The sequence below is a fragment of the Typopeltis vanoorti genome, chromosome 2 (genome assembly GCF_054136105.1).
Source record: "Typopeltis vanoorti isolate ZY-2024b chromosome 2, IOZ_Tvanoo_1.0, whole genome shotgun sequence".
NCBI lineage: Eukaryota > Metazoa > Arthropoda > Arachnida > Uropygi > Thelyphonidae > Typopeltis > Typopeltis vanoorti.
The window spans coordinates 96,240,961-96,259,053 of record NC_143550.1 but is presented as its reverse complement, the minus strand read 5'-3'; positions in this window follow the sequence as shown (position 1 = coordinate 96,259,053).

Below are 18,093 nucleotides of genomic sequence, written 5' to 3'. Positions count from 1 at the left end.
AATTGAAGTCGAGCCTACTGGACGCTCTCTAAGGCTGTTGGGCATTGCTGAAGCAAATAGTTTGGCATCAGTCTTTTGTTCTAACTCTTGTATAGTTGACTAAGACAAATCGCCTTCTAGTAAACGATGAAGTGCTCACATTCGCCTCCACTGATCATTTTCCAGACGAACATCAGAAAAATCCTTAAAAGTCGTGATACTAATAAGTCTCCTGGTCATGATGATATCTCTTCAGTTGCGCTCAAAACTTATACTCCAGAATTAGCATTCTTTCCTGTTATTGCCCATATAAGCAGTCAAACTCATCTAGCGTCTATCCAACGCCATAGAAGCAAGCCTTTCTTCACCTTTCTCTAAAAAGGGATAAAAATCAACCATAAATTCACCTTCTTCTACTTCTACATTCATATACACCCTCCTCACTGCCTAGAGCCTCATCACTATCTACACAGGTCATGGTATTCTTTCATTCTTGATATTTCCACAGCATTTGATCGCTTCTGGCATCGAAGTCTTTTTACCAAGTTTTATTAATCGGCCACGACGTCTATAGACGTCCAACAAAATCCGGATAATTCTGTAACACCTATTCAATAACATGGATAAGAAGTGCAATTTGGTATTACTATTTCATCTACCACAGCTGGTAGAGAGGTTAACTTATCATTTACTTCCTACAGTTTGCCAACTTCCTTTCTGGTGTTATATTGGATGGCGTCGTCTGGTCAGAGCACATTTTTCTCTTAATTCTGGAGTAATCCAATGTTCTGTATTCTCCCACGCTCTTCTTCCTATACATCAATGTCATTCTCTCTCTCTCTCTATTTGTCTGTCTGTCTTCTTCCTTTGTAACCTAAAATCTATTCATATTCATAGTTTTGTTGATAATATTTACATGTTTTCCTACAATGGGGGGGGAGGAGAGAATAGCGATCCCTGTTCCTCATTGTTAGAAAGTTTGTACTGCTCAAATGATTTAGGCTTCAGGATGTTCCAAAACCAGTCTTAAATACAGATTTCCTCACCTTTATCAAGTGAGAAGTAAGATGAAGAAAACCTAGTGAATTTTAATGTTATCAAAACATAGTTTATTACCCGAAAGAAAGATCTTATCTCTTACTTTTGATAATATTCTAATCTCCAGTCAAGATCTATTTTCTCTTAATTGAGGTCGAACTTTCTGATCTAGCTATAGATGTGCCATAACCTTTTCAGCCTCCATGAAACTTGATATTCATGTTCTTTCAAAACGCTACCCCTCTCCTGCTCAACTATTGAATTTTTGATTCCATACAAATGAGAATAGTCCACTTAATAAAAGACCTCTCTTGCAGACTTCCTCTGTCGTTTTCCCATAGGTTGTTTATCCCCATTTCATAGGTGCATTCATAAACATTGCTCCATCGGATTGGCCACAACCACACATTTTCCTTCCTTTAATCATTTAAACTTACCACCGGTCGACATCAGTACACGATTGAATTCCAAACTTACCGAAACAACTTCTTACCTTCTTCCTTCATTTCATCAACTTCTGTCCGCGCGGTTAGCCTAGTGGCCTTGCGCTTCGCAACCATATGCCTTGGGAACGAGTGTCCTAGGTTTGATTCCCGTCGACGACGCGAGGAACTTCCTCAGCCATAGGCAAGTTAGCCGGTCTTGGGCGTGGACAGCAGGGTTTTTCGCCGCCAGTTTATCTGGGGTTTTTCATCCCGCAAGCAGGAAAACCGGTCTCGTGAACACAGACGGAATACAGCCAGGAATACTGACCCAGCACAGGCTTGATTCGTCAGCCTGTGCCGGTTCCGGAGCCTGGATAAAATTTGGGGGGACTAGATGGTGCCGTATCCCTTCCCCCGTAAAAAGGGGGACTCGCGGCTACTGTACCATCACACGGTAAGGAAGGAATCAACCTCTGTTTTTAAACAACCTTTCCAGCTTTTCCAGATGAATACACTCCTCAGTTTTTCAATAAACAAGTTAATAGAATTCTTCTTCCTTCTTGTCTGCTTATCCACACACTACACTGTTGTTATAGATTTTGTGACCTCTCATGTGTGGAGTTAATTAATAAGTAAATATAAATAAAGTGGATATTAGATCCAGCATATTTCAAAGTCGAATGTAGAAACTATGAAAGTTTCGTAAAAATAAGTTGATCAGAGAGCTTACGGGAATACACTCACCTGCATTCACGATTGCCTTAGCGCGGACTACTTGTAAAACATTAACGCTGCTCAAGCGTCTATATATTGGCTTTCTATTTTAATAAATAAATAAATATCCTAAATGCACAATCAGAAAAAAAACTGTTAGATAAAGATGCCTTTTGCGTCAGTGTATGTTTTAACAAATGTAACTCCCAAAACAGATCCAACAAAAACAACACAAGAGTTAATGTAGATATGTTACATATATTTATTTGTAATAATTTGTCTTGTTAGCCTAGTTTAGAATTATATGCTTTCGAAATTATTTACTATTTGAAACTGACACTATTTTCTGAAACTTATTTATACAATTGTTAACTTAAATTTACATATTTATAGTTGTTAGTCCGAATCTCAAATTGACCTTAGTCGGTTTCGACGATGCTCTTTGGTTGGTAAAAACCTGGGTTCGAAAAAATCCCTAAAGGTTCTTTACGTACTAGACTGTTTAGGACTCAAAAATCTTGTATCAGGACATTTCATATGAAGGTGAGTTAACCAATCTCATACAGAGGTGACAGGAATTTTTCACCAGGAAATTCAGGTTTTTCATTCCGCAAACAGCCAGAATACACTAGATGTACAGTCATAGGACACCACGAGAATAACCACCCTATTCCGTCGAATCTAGTTCGAAAGAAAGCCTGCATGATACGGTGTGGCTCTCCGCATAAGCGTAAAGCAGAAGGAATGAAGTTATTAGGCTGCCGTAGAATGCTGAGCTGCTATTTACATGAGTCATATAATCTGATAATTGAAATATGAAGTATTTAAAGCTATCGTAAAATACACGCTATCGTAAAAAAGATGTATTGTTAGTATCTTCAGATGCAGAGCATAAACCTACATGAAGATCTACTGAAACTATGAAACACAGATAATAAAATTATGGAATGTACGCAATTTTCGAAATTTAGACGGAAACTGTCATCTTCCAATGCAAGAGAAATATCTGAGCAAAAACACGCAACGCCTCTAGATCAGCGAAGAAGACTTCTTTCTCCAAAATAAATGTGATGAAGGATTTTAAAAGTGCTGCTTTTGAATATTTTGAATATTTCCAAATTAATTTACTATTGGAAGTAAAAAGTAGTAGAAGAAAAAAAAATCATATGCATTTATCGTGAATCTTTAAAATGGAAATAAGACATGCAGGCATATGTTGTTTCAATGGGAAAGCTCCACCCTCCAGTATCCAGTATATGCTTGCCATTCACTAATATCTGGCATCACATGGACCAAAATTCCTCAGATAATATCAAAAATACAATAGTTTTCATATTGAATTCATGCTATGCAAGAAATTCCAAAATTTATATTTATAACCATATTTGGGTACAAGTCTTGGCAAAGTTTGGACCCAGATGATGAGAAATAAATTGATAAAAAATAATAATTCAAACCTGTCCAAAATTATATTTTTCATAAGCAGAAATCATTCTTTTTCCTTTCTTCCTTCCAAAATCAAAAAATTTCCGATAATATACAATAGATGTTAGAAAGGATTCCTTTCGAGATAATATGCGGGTGGTCTGAAACGCTCTCGGCCTCAACCATAAATGGCAAAACTATCGGCAAGATTGTTTTTCTAAGTTGGTACACATCTGTCATAAGCATCGATGTGAAATTGCAAGTCATTCTATCAAGTAGTTTTTTTATACAGTTGTCGGAAGCCAAAGTGTTGTCTGTAGCCCTTGAAATGGATAAAATTGAGTGTCGTACGGTTATAAAATTCTTTGTAAAAGAAGGTTTAACGCCAAAAGAAATTCATTCAAAGTTCATAAAAGTTTATGGGCACTCTTCTCCTTCGTTTTTGACAATTAAGAAATGCGCTTCCGAGTTTAAACGCGGCCTTACCAGCCTTGAAGATGATCCACGTGAAGGACGTCCAAAAAATGTAACAACACGAAATCATTGATCAGTGCACGATATGATATTGGATGACCGGCGAGTCAAAGTGCGTAACATTTCTGAGACTGTAGGCATTTCAAAAGAACGTGTAATATATATTTTGCATGAAGAATTGCAAATGAAAAGCTTTGCGCAAGATAGGTGCCGCGCTGATCAAAAACGCACTCGCTTGAAAATCTCTGAACAGTGCTTGGAGCGTTTTAACAAGAATAAAACTGATTTTGTGCGTCGATTTATTACTATGGATGAGACTTGGATTCACCAGTACTAACCAGAATACAAATAGTAGTCAAAACAGTGGACAGAAGCCGGTTGTTCCATCAGGAAAGATCATGCCATCGGTGTTTTTTATTATTACTATTATTATTACGTGACACCTCCGGGGAGTCCAAAGCCTCATCGAGGGAGGACACCTAGTCTACATCTGTTTCCACCACCCAATCCACCAACTACAACTCACCGCAACTACATCAACTCCATCTACCGCCCGTTCCCACCACTAGTACTTCCACAGACAATCACAAACGTCCATGCCCACTGCGGGATTCGAACCCGCAACCTTTTGGCTGGAGAGCGGATACTCTAACCGATCGGCCAACCAGGCCAGGCTAAAGGCATTTTGCTTGTTAATTATCTAGAAAACGGTAAAGCAATAACCGGGAATATTATTCCGATTCTTTTAACCACACTAGACAAAACAATTCATGAGAAAAGGTCCTATTTGCAAAAGAAAAAAAGCATCTTTCATCAGGACAATGCACCTGCCCAGAAAGGTGTTTTGGCAATGGGAAAATTAAGGGATCTGCACTATGAATTGTTGGAACATCCACCCTATTCCCCAGATTTGGCTGCCTCTGAATTCTATCTCTTTCCGAAACCGAAACTCTTTCTCGTTGGTCAGCGTTTTTCTTCGGGCCAAGAGGTGATTGCAGCTGTCGAGGGGATGTTTTGCAGATCCTACTGAGACCCACTACAGGGACGGGATAATAGCGCTGGAGCATTGCTGGAATAAATATATTAGTCTTAAGGGAGATTTTATTGAAAAATAAAAATAATTTTGAAATTATAAATTCGTTTTTTCATTGTTAGGCCGAGAACTTTTCAGACCACCCTCGTACAACATTTATATTAGTTATAATACTAAATACATTATTTAGTATTATAACTAAAAAATGCATTTATAAATTTCGTCCCTATAACACTTCATACTAATTTCCAAAGCTTAATTTAATCCTTAGCAACCAGCTTATTCAAAGAGAAATGTAGTAGAATAAGCAATCTCATTTCACTAAATTTAACTACAAAAGAATGGCATTTTCACTTACAGCACAGGATTATTACCGCACGACTTTAGAGCCTCCGTAACTTAGTCGGTAAAGACGAAACCCTTTGGTTAGAAAGAGCTGGGTTCGAATCCGTCTAAGACGCCAAGAACTTTATCAGGGATTTTCAGCTGAAGGTGAGTTAGCTGGTCTTATACGGTGGTAGAGGATTTTTCTCCCGGAAAATCAGTTTTTTGTCCCTCAGAACAGGCAAACCGACCTGTTCTGTTTTTCCTATAGGCACTGTCTGTAGGAAAAACAGTTGATCCTCTGCCGAGGGGCCATAAAAAGTATTTTGCGGGTTTATTTATAATTAAAACAATAGGAGAACAGATGTTTTAAATAAAACAGAGTAGGATAATGGAAATAGCACTTAAAATCAGCAAAGACATTCAAGTAGAGGTTAATACAGAATAATAATATATGAAATACTATAGTTTAATAACAGAAGAGAATTCATTCATTTTAGCAACCTTACAGATTATTTCTATGCAAACATAGACAGGAAGAAAACAACATGGACAGAAAAGTGGAACTTTCCATTGGAATATGGGACAAAAAGTGTGTGTGTGTGTGTGTGTGTGTGTGTGTGTGTGTGTGTGTGTGTGTGTGTGTGTGTGTGTGTGTGTGTGTGTGTGTGTGTGTGTGTGTGTGTGTGTGTGTGTGTGTGTGTGTGTGTGTGTGTGTGTGTGTGTGTGTGTGTGTGTGTGTGTGTGTGTGTGTGTGTGTGTGAAAGGGAGGGAGAGAGCAGAATATTGCAATATTGTAGAAAATAATATGAGAATAATAAACTCATTTTCAATACCAACACACAGCGAAGATAGAGATGAACTATTTTGAAATATAGAATTAAACGATAAATAATTAAAAATGTCTAACTTAATATTAAAATTTAAATTTCATTTGAAAATCGAAAGTTTTTTCTCATTTTAAAATAATTAAAAGATAAATATAGTAGATAGATGTCGTGTCGAATATTCATCAATACAAAAATGCAAAGCTGAAACAATCTCAGCATGGTTTAACCATAACTGTAAATATTAGAAAAGAAATTGCAGGACTCATAAACTAACAGAAAATTAAATGAAAATCAAAAACCATTCAGTAAAAATTAATTATTATTAATTTTTATATTTGTTGTCGAAAAACTTCAGTCATTCGCAAAAAAAAAAAAAAAAAAAAGTAACAAAACTGGTTTGAAAGCGTAGGCAACCGAAGTCATAATGTTAGTTGTTTCTACATTATCCAGGTGAGTTTAAATCAGAATGTTTCATTATAATTAAAAACTTTATGATGTATACTCGATATAAATTGCTTAAATTCGTTTGTCTGAGGTTAGAGGTACAGAATATGGTTGCGCGGTCTGAGAAGGTGACTGTAACGTTAAGGTTAATGGAAGGGATGGAGAGAAGAGATCTGTTTATGATCTGGTGTGCAAGTTCTACCGAGCGCAACAAGAGCGCCAACACACGCCTCGAAAACCACTTGACAACTGACAACAAATGGGAATTTTCTTCCGTAACTGTGAATGAACGATGCCGTCGTCCTGTCACCTTTACACCTATTAGCGATCCATTGTTATCTCACCACTGCGGTTAGCCTTAACTGGGCGTGCCTGTACTCATCTCATTTTTCTCGTTTGGGTCAAGGCTTTCTCTTTTTTTTTTCCTTCACAGTTTCTCGCATTTCGTTTATCTGCTGATAGAAAGTCCATCTGAATTCAGCATCATCCGTACTCACTTTTAATTGCTTTTTTCTGCTCTCGTGTTCCTATTTGTCACAAAATAGTGTCTCAACATTAGCCGCTAGCATATAGCTGAGCGAACTCTCTCTCTCTCTCTCTCTCTCTATGTCTTTCACTCACACAGTGTTTCTTCCCCTCCCCTATCAGGATGTTATCTACAAGGGTGGTTTCGAAGTAGCTGCTAGGTGTGTGGTCTCCAACTCTTTCCTTAAGCATGTAAAGTTACGTTTTTTGAGAGTTAGTTGAAGTATTAAAACAATCTTTTCATTTGGATTTAATGTAAGCAATGAAAATGACATAATTTCGGTTTTTATCTCAGAATGAGCCTCATCAGGCTAACTGTACTTATTTTACTAACTGCTATGAAAAACCCATGCAATCCAGAGTTGAAAATGAAACTGCACACACCTATTTAAAATAATATCCTACTGAAGTTAATTTACTAGTACGCATTTTAACAACTAGTTTTAATACTTGTATTTTAATTGCACTTGTTAAATGGAATGTAAAATGCTGTCTGTTTTTTATCATTTTCTTTTATTTTTTGAAATCTCTTTTGTATATCCGCAGACCCTGCTCTAGAGACCAAACATGGAACTTTTTCGAGATATTTGAGCCATCCAACAAGCGGATTGTCTGTAAGTGGAAATTCATTTTCCACTTACAGACAATCACAGACGCCCACGTCAATGGCAGGATTCGAACCGCAGCCCTTTTTTTTTTTTTTTTCTGGAGTGCGGATACATTTACCATTCGGCCATCATATTTACTTACAATTGTGTTGAAGAAGAAAAAAAAAAAAATAACTACTCAAAACTGCTATCGAAACAATGTGGAACAAAGAATTGTATTAGTAAACCTTATTGGAGACCTTAAGTGGTTTAAAAAGTTTCAGTTTTGGTATTTAGAGCAGGGTTTCTCCAACCAGGCAATTTGTTTAAAATAAATATACAAAATATACATAATTAATAAAAATAAAAAAAATCCTTAGCCCACCCATGGTACAAATATAATATAGGTTTTCGAAAAGCCCTTCGTGGGTGGGAGCCACATAAAAAAATTAAATTTTAAATTTAAAAAAAAAAAATGCAGTGATTAATAACATAGGAAAGATTATAGGCATTTACTGAATGATAGTCCATTTGAAAGCTTCGTTTAAAGAATTATTCGATGCAATTAACACTAAAAGTGTTTGAATTGTCTGCTCGATAAATTTTACTATATTTATCTACTTATAACTTTAAAAGGAGATTTCATAAAGTCTGATCCAAGTTCTTGGGTAGAATTCACAAACAGCTTTGGAAACGAGGAGAGATATAGACAAAATACCTTTGATGTCATTATAATGGGATATTATTCGAGGGAAAATAAAAGAATAATGAAGTATAACGCACGATATTTTGTACGATGGGGTGGTGATTCGTATGCCAAAAATCTGTTTAACGGATTGAATTGTTTGTTTTACTGGAACTCAGTTTCTTGCTTTCAGACTGATTAACAAGTATAAAAAAATGCCTAGAAAATTATTCTTATTACATTTATAATTCTAATTGAAGTCCCTTTACCAGTGAACTGTCGCAACACGTACAGGAAAAATTTTAGTAAAAATCCTAAATACAAACTTTATCTTTTTAGTTACAGTGGTTCTGATACACGCTAACAAACGGGCATCGAGCCCACGCTAATCACTTAATACTGTGTGGATATTGTGGTGATCATTTTACTCGTTAAAATCTAAGATGTGCACTCGTGTTCACAGAGTGGAAGCTGGTTTTAAATATGTGCCTTCTGGTTCCTAAGTTAACTAATTTTTATAAATTCATATTTATTAACATTTCAACAGACGATGTTTATGAGAAACGTCATCTTTTTAAATTAAATACAACGATATGTTCATGCATGAGTGTTATGTATAGCGAAATTGGAAGGAAATGGAAGGAACTGTGATGGTTTTTCTTTATTTATTTATTTAAATAAGAAGGAGAACAGTTATAATTTGTAATTAGTGAGAAACAGTCAGTGATATATGAGTAATATATGTCTGGTTATTCTCAGTGAACTATTATACAGGGTCTATTTCACTCAAATACAGTCTATTATACCCTTTTTGAGAAAGTGTCTGACGCATAGAAAGTTGAAATACATTTCTTCACAGTCTGATTTGTAATAAGCTCTCATTTTAAATTTAAATATTTCAGAATATTTAAAATATTTTGCTTTCCTCTCACGGAGATCATTTGTTTCTGCCACATCCTGGAAATTGACTTATCTTTTTTTTTCTTTTTTTTATCACACCGTTCTTGATTTTACCGAGACATCATTACATGTGGCCATTTTAGAAGGAAACGGTTTCCGAGACCCCTTATCAGCCTGTTTGATTTCCTCTGTACGTCACTGAAATCACGACCGCTTCCAATTTTCAAACGCACTTGAACACATATAATGTCATCTGGAGATAATCTTCTGCTTATTTGTTAATGGTATCTACCACGCATCACTACTTGTTCCTATTCGATCTCATTTAGCGTGCTATTTTCTCCACTTTTGCTGAAGATATAAATCATTTCTTATTATATCGTGCGTAATAATATCGAATCCATTTCAAGTTCGCTCAAGAGAGTAAACTTGAAATATCTCTGGTTACTTGAATTCGATGTTCTATGAAAGAAGTTTCACGCTTTTCCTCAAGAAATTTTGATTCTTTTCTTCCCTTCCTATCAAGAATAACAAGATGTTTTAAGGAATCGCATGAACATAAACTAATATTGCTACGATCTCACACTTCTGATTCAATGAAAAATACTTAAAATAACCACCACTCATATTCATTCAGAATGCAACCTCAACCAAACCATACTATTTTTTTTTACTTTTATTTCCTCACTTCTGCTGACATTTCTGGAGCAATCGCTCTATGCACTTTACTCATAAATTGCAAATGAAATATTGAAATCCAGTGTTAATACGGAGTTCAGGCCACCTAGTAGATTTCTTAAGAAGCAACTGACTTATTCAAATTAATTTGATATCTAAGCCATCTGCTGTTTCGGTAAATTGTCATATTCCTTGAAATCGAATAACATAACTTGAGCAACTTTACCGTACTTCGTATCTCTTGTACATTTAAGAAAAAAATTATTTCTTGTATTCTTTCGCCGATTAACAACATTAGCGATTTCAAAACAACTTTATTGTGATACACCTCATTTGTGATAATCACAAAAGCATGAAAAAATCTGTTTCATAAATAGAGTACAATTTTCTTCCAAATATAAAAGAATTCTTTGAAATCATTCAGCATCGAGTGGGACTCCTAGATTTATTTATTTTTGAATCTTATTATCCCATATAATAAATTATTTAATCTATATACATAGCCGACTCTAAATTACTGGTGTACTTCACATTATTGCACAATGTTGGATTTCAGTATTTGCTTTATGATGATAACCCTCAAAACTCGGAATTTCGAATATAACAAATTCAATATCATACAATATTTCGTTTTTATCTGAATATCACTCACGAAAGGTTATAAATCAATAATGCATTAGTACCGTGGGTAGGATGAGGGTGAAATCAACCTGGAAACTCTAATAGAAATAAAAAAACATGAAACTTTTTCAACCTGCTTCAGGCTTCCAATAAGCAAAGAAGTGGTCCCACACAGGACAATGAATTTCATCTACCAAATGAACGTTCATCTTCAGTGGGATTCCAACTCAGGAGCTGGTGCTTGTAAATTGAAAACGCTCTCTACTCGGCCAATCTGGCTAAGTCCTTATAAAAAAAAAGTCCTTTAAAAAGTCCTTATAAAGATTAATCCATCCCAACGGAACTGAAACCAAAGGAAAGATTATTGCATCTGAGAAATTGTTAAAGAGAGAAGACGTAAATTGATATCAGCGAGATTGACACAGTATTTAAATAAAATGTGATCCGCTTGATTGCCTTCAAACGATTATCATACGTTTATTGAAATTATTCCTTAAGGTGCTTAAACTACAAGAAAAGAGTATAATTTTTACACCCGAGTATTTTTTAAATAAACGTTATTTAAAAGGGGGCGTGTTTGAGAATCCGTATAAAATTTTTAGAAAAGTTAGCACTTTTCCAGCTCATTTTATGAGAAGTGTTAAGTGATAACCTATTTTTGCAATTTCAGCTTGAATTTTTGGAGTGGGAGAAATTAAATTAATACGTTATTATTAAGTAATAATAAAAACAACTTAAGTAATCATTATTAAGTAATACTATTAGACAGGGTAAGGTAGTAGCATAATTCAAAATTACTATTATTTGAAAACTAGCTATCTCAGCATCATCATCAATCTCAAATAATAATGTCGGGCATAATCTCCAAATCAAATACAAATATTTAATGAAAATTAAAACGGAATCGGAGTGTTCCACCAAATATCTGACTTGTTAGGGACATCGAGAATTGTGCAATTGAAATATCGTTCAAAAACTTTAAAAACAAATAGCAAAATTTTACGGCACGATATCTCGTCAAAAATATGTTTTAACTCACTGTTAAAACATATTGTAGAATAACAAGTGTTAGTTGCATTCACAAAGAACAAAGGAAAAATCATAGAATGAAAATCCCTTTACAATTTTTTAGCGACCTCAGGAAGCACATTTTGAATTTGCAGCACAATCTCTGAATACCATAAATGATTAATTAAAAATAATTACGAATTTAAAATAAATCATCGCTTCTTTTATATCAATATGCTCCTGGATGCATGAAGAGATTCGTCATACTATTCTTAGTCTTTCTAATCATATAGAATGAAGAAAGAAATAATAAAGGATTCGATGCTTTTGTCCAAATACTATACGTATATTGGCTTGCTTTTGTTATGACTTCTAAAACGAAACAATAAAAAAAATTTTCAGCTCGGAAATATTATGGAATGCATTAAAGAGTTAATTAAATATACATTTTAATTATATATATATATATATATATATATATATATATATATATATATATATATATATATATATATATATATATATATATATATATGTTGTATGGCACTATTACGTATTACGGAATGTCTCCTAACAGTCTCAAGATGCACAGGATCTTTCGACCGACATAAACACACTACCACAATTCTATTACCAAGTGCACTAACCTTATCGCAGTCTAGTTGCACGTTCAGGGAGAGGGGTCACCGTTCCGTCACGTTCTATGATACTGTCAAACGCGTCATGCATTAGCCGTAGGTCTAACCTCTAAATTACGGCCCCGAATCCATCAGAAGGAGCAGTTCCTGTTACTGGCGTCCATGTTCAATGAACAGCCAAGAGAGGTGTTTTTATTTTTAATTTTCTTTTATTTTTTATTTTTTTAATGGTCGCAGTTGCCCCAACGATAGCGTTTTAAGGCCTGCGATGATAAGTGCAATATAGCGGACATTCTATTCCAGGGTTCTTGAGGCATCGCAGCGCAGTAGTTGGTCAGACAGTCATCTCCAAATATTTATTGAACTCAGACACCTATAATCGCCGTTGTCAGACTCTGGAGTTAAGATTGTGTTTAATGTGAACGGTGTATCTTCATGGCTGTCCCTTTTATTAGCTGCAATGATCATAACTACTGATAGTCTCTTCTTATTAGAACGGCTGAGGTGTTGGTTATTTTTGCAAGAGAATGTTACTTGGTTCACAAGAACTCTTTCATTGACACAACCTGCCGACAACTGCTATAGCCTCACTGACTAGGCTCCCTTGCTCTCTCCTTGATAGAGAAAACCAGTTCTACTTTTCTCAAAGAGGCTGAAAGAGGCCAGTCTAGGATTTCTGATATGTTAAATGCTTCTTTTGATTGGCGGTATTTTGCTGTTCAGTTGGCTCCAAGGAGTTATGGTGATGGGATATGCACATTTGGTTTTAATTTATCCTGAAAATTAAATTATAGCACCTTTAATCTAAAAGTGCAGAGAACGATCAAATTTATTTAATGAAAACTATATTCTAAATTCGTAAATTCGTAAACTTTCTAAAAGCTAATTATAATAGACAAATAGAAAAGTTCACTCATGATATACAGTATATATGAAGGATATTATTAGTACTAATAGGACGGGTGTTCCCATTAGCAGCGGTAAAACAACTATAAAGAGTGGTTTGTATGTGGTATCATCTTATATATGAATGCACAACGCTTAAAGAATAAGCTTCAGTTGTTTTAAATTAATAAAGGGAAACGCTTAGCTGCATATTGTGGGAATTTCTTAGTTTTAGTTAACGATAGCGTCCATGATATCTAAGTGAATATCAATAATTAGAATGCTGTCAGAGCAAACCGAATCGGATCGAAGAAGACGTATTATGGCTTTTAGGTGTTTAGACTATCAAATGAATGATATGTATTAAATTTCTGTTTGGAACAGAAATTTGAGAGACAGTTTGGTAGGTAATTAGCGTGGTCTTACAGCTGGGAGTTGGAGTATGTTACCGTAGTGATGGAAGTAGAGGTAATGTTATGTGTCACTTGCTTAAAAAGATAAGGAAATATAAAGTATTATTAATAGGGAATTTAATACGGGAGATATTAAATGGGAGAATGAAATAGCTAATAATGCAACCGGTAGTAAAGTTTTGGAGCAACTTCATGATAGGTATTAAAAGCAACGTGTACGAGAACCCGCTATAGGGACAGAAACTTGGATTTGATAATATCAGAGGAATTAGTGATTGCCCTTATTAATTACTTGGACCCGCCTTTGTGAGAGCTATCATTTGACCTTAAACGAGAATTGGAAATATTAATTAGAAAGCAATAAGCGTAGAATTTCAGAAAGGATAACTATTAACATAACTATTATGGTAAGACTTGAAGCATTAACGTGGAGCATTGTTAAATGGAAGGAAGACTAATGCAAAACGCGTAGTACTGCGGGGCGTCTTGCATAATTTAATGTTTAGATTTATCGGGAGGAACAAATTTCGTAATAAATCTGGAGTCGACTAGATGAATAATCAAGTTAATAAAGAAATACGTCATAAGAAAAAGCTATCGAAATAGTATCGATCTAATAAACCAATTGTTAAGTGTGATAGTTATAAGTGACAACTGACATTAAGTAAGCTGTTAATTAAAGATTATTGCAAAACATTTACGAATTACAACTAGCTTGGATTCTGAAAAGCTTCTATAAATATGTAAAATGGTGAAAGATAATAGAAGCAAATTAAGCATAAATAGTTCGTCTAGAACATTTGAAATAATCCAGTTAGTAATTTGGAAGAGAAAATAAAGGAAGAATAAGATTCGCCGATGACATAATACGGAAGGAGGAAGTATTTGGTATCTTAAATAACTTGACAATGGATACGTTTGGAGGCAGGGATGATATCAATTTTTCTTGGTAGTAAACGGATATAAGTCGGAGTTAATTAATCTGCTTTTGATTATCTTCAATGAGTCACTCAGACTGTGAATAGTTCCTTCTGGCTGCAAGTGTGTGTGTGTGTGTGTGTGTGTGTGTGTACGTACTTGTAAGAATTATTCCCATTCGGTAGTTGAGCTGCAAACTTTTTGTCTCATGTTTTTTTTTGTATTATGTTGAATATGTGCTTGCTTACATTACACGCAACAGGATAAATGCCACCAGGGTATAAAATATTATATAGATGATATAATCTTTTATACCCTGGTGGCATTTATCCTGTTTTTAGTATAATTGAAGAGATACCATCAGTACAGGAAGACGTTTTAGTGTTTAAATTAGTGTTCTTATGATGCGTTTTTGGCGAAAAACCACAGGAAGCTTATAATGCACTGTGCCTGGTATGTTAGGATGCAATCTGCCTTGGTCATCTATGCAGGAGTTGGAGGAGTAGAGTGATGCTAGGCAGTCATCTTTACCTTTAGGAGCTATAAGAGGCACCATTGGATGCAACTTCTGCTCGCCTGAGCTTTCAACTCTGTCTCTCATCCAGATGGCACCACAGGTGAACAGAGGTTGAATCCATTGGCTTTTGCAAGACACCAGAAGGCACGACTTCCATTTCAAAAAGAGGCTAGTTTTCTGTTATTGGCCTTTTTGAAGTCAGATTTCAATTTCTGCTGTTTTGCATCTGTTACTTGCTTTATCGTAAGCTGAGTTGCAAGTTGCAAGCCAGTTGCATACCACAATAGACCAAGGTAATGACTATGACTTGACTTAATACGGATTACGACATATCCTTGGATGGCATTCTACATAAGAACCTTCTTATTATTCTACAGTCCTCAACAGACCCTTAAGCGCCTGTGACCGTTTATGACGTCCGTGAATTTCCTAACCATTATTCCCTGATTGAGTAGTTAGCCTTATGCCTATGGTATATTTTGTCTGTAAATTATGCTCTTTTAGTTAGTTTACCTGTATGAAAGATGAACAACTCCAGTTTCCTGGAGGAAAAAATTCTGCCACCATCTTATAAGACCGGGTATCTCACCTTTACTTCAAAATCCCTAATAAAGGTTCTTCATATTCTAGACAGAATTCGAACCTGAGTCTTTCCAGCCGAAGGGCATCCTCGAGACCTGTTGAACTTTGAAGGCTCCTACCCATAACCCTACTGTTATATCAAATATATCAAATAGGCATAGGGGTTCACCTAGTGAGATGTACGAAGAGAATTAGTTGACCGACAGAAAACAGGAAGTGTCGTTTGTCGCTTAGGTAAATCTCCAAAGAGCAAGTTTGCCCACTGTTAAGAGTGGGCTACCACAGGGTTCGATGTCAGGACCTTATTTGTTTATATTGTTTATATTCATAAATGATATAGGTTCAAATATTAAGGGTAAAATTCCGCTGTTTGCTGATGATATAAAGTTGGGAAGAGTTGTGTCTTGTTCGGAAAACCTAAATTCTTATTAGGAAGATCTTGAAACGTTGGAAGAGTGGACGGAGTGAGATTAAAAATTTGTGTGAAGAAATGCAAAAACATCCGATTTGATGTTTTTTCATTTGGTAAGAGTATAATATTAGATAGATATAAGTCGAATGGACGAGCTTCAGAAAAAAGATGATGAATACAAAGATTTGGTTGTTCTAGTTCATATGGAATTTAAGTTTAAGAATCATAGTAGTAAACACCTAATGAAGCTAAGCAAGTTGTGGGATTCGTTAACAGACGCTTCAAAGGGGCACTGACAACCCTTTAGTCATGACATTGTTGAGTTATAGCTCCTAGCTTAACTCAACAATCTTATTGTATGTTAATTGGCGTCAAGAAGATTGAGGGTATTCATATAGATTAAGTAAGTGTGTAGAGGGAGTGTATCATGATAATTACGAGAATCTATTATCTGGTTAATTGCATATTGATGGAGTTATCTAACAGGAGAAGGAGAGAGGATTGGAGAGAGAGAAGACCAGAGGAGATTTAATTGAAGTCTATAAGTTAAATCAGGGAGTATATATAAGATGAATAGCAATAGTTTGCTGCATTTAGCTGAACCAGGATCATCTAGAAGACATAATAAAAATATGGTGAAGAAGAAAATTTTACATAAGAATAATGATTATCAAATTGGCATCGTCGAATGCGTCGCTATTATAACAATAGCGAACATTCGACAATTGTTATAATGCCAGTGCATAAAATAATAAAAAAATATTACAAATAGATTAGAAAGTTGAGAGAATGAATGAAACACTAAGCTAAGTGGATTTGAACAAGGCATCCGATACGCCAGCGATGAAATTCATGGTATTCGTATCGGTTTGGTCACAGTGGTGATTATTCAGTATGTAGTTCACCTGTTGTTATGTGTTTAAAGTATTCAGTTAGTGTGGGGTGATTTTTTCCCTCATGAACATAATACTGACTTTCAACACATTTAGGTTTTGGTTACGTGTACATTCTAGTATTAATATGAATTTGGGCATTTCGTGGAGTTTGTACCGTTGTCACCCTAGATGGACATAATGAAAACGTAAATAAAGCTCTATTGAACAGTTCTAGTTAGAGAATGCTAATGATTTGATGTTTATACTGAATGAAATATCTTCATAAAACAGGTTGTTACATATAAATTCATCTGGTTTCTGGATTAAGAAAGAAAGAAAGTTCCAGGAAAAAGATTCAACAAATTCGGTGCTTATTTCATTTCGAAATAGTTAATGATGAAACGCTTGAATTCCTGGGTCGTGTGTATGATCTAAGTTAATTTTCTCCAAACATTTGTAGTAGTGATATGGTGATAAACAATTACTTTAATTCTTGGTTCTAATTACGTTACGTTAAGTTTCTTAATGATGAACGTCTAACAGACCTTTTGCTGAGCCAGAATTTTTGACAACAAAACAGTCAGAGAGAGAGAGAGAGAGAGATGAAGCGTTTCTATTTAATTCAGTACCCTTGGCTTCTTAATTTTATACAATAAATGACCTAATAACAGTCTTGAGCATCAGTATAATTGGGGATTCCTATACTGCATATTTGAAAAGTAGATTTTAAAAACAAATTGTTTTCTTTCGAATATTTCGTTTGTTCCGATCAATGTGTGTGACCGCTTGATTGTTCGGTCTAGCTAATGCCAAATATCGTTCTACATATCGAAGATGGCAAGTGCAGCTGCCCAGTTGAAGAGCACAGATATTACAGGATGATTCAAATACCAGCCATGGATTTTTTTTAACTTTTACATTGCAGTTGTTAAAAGAGTTACTCTCAAACTGCTCTGCTCCTACCAGTTAAAAGAAAAAAAAGAAAGAAAGTGATTCCTTGTTATTAATGGGTTTGGCTACTACACGCTCATTCTCTCCTTTGATTCTGTTCTCCGCAATATATAATTTGTGGCCATCTACATTTGTCTAACTTAACAGTTGCACATTATTACGGCCTGTAGCTATCACGATTACTTTACATCACACCAGAATTTTGTTATCCC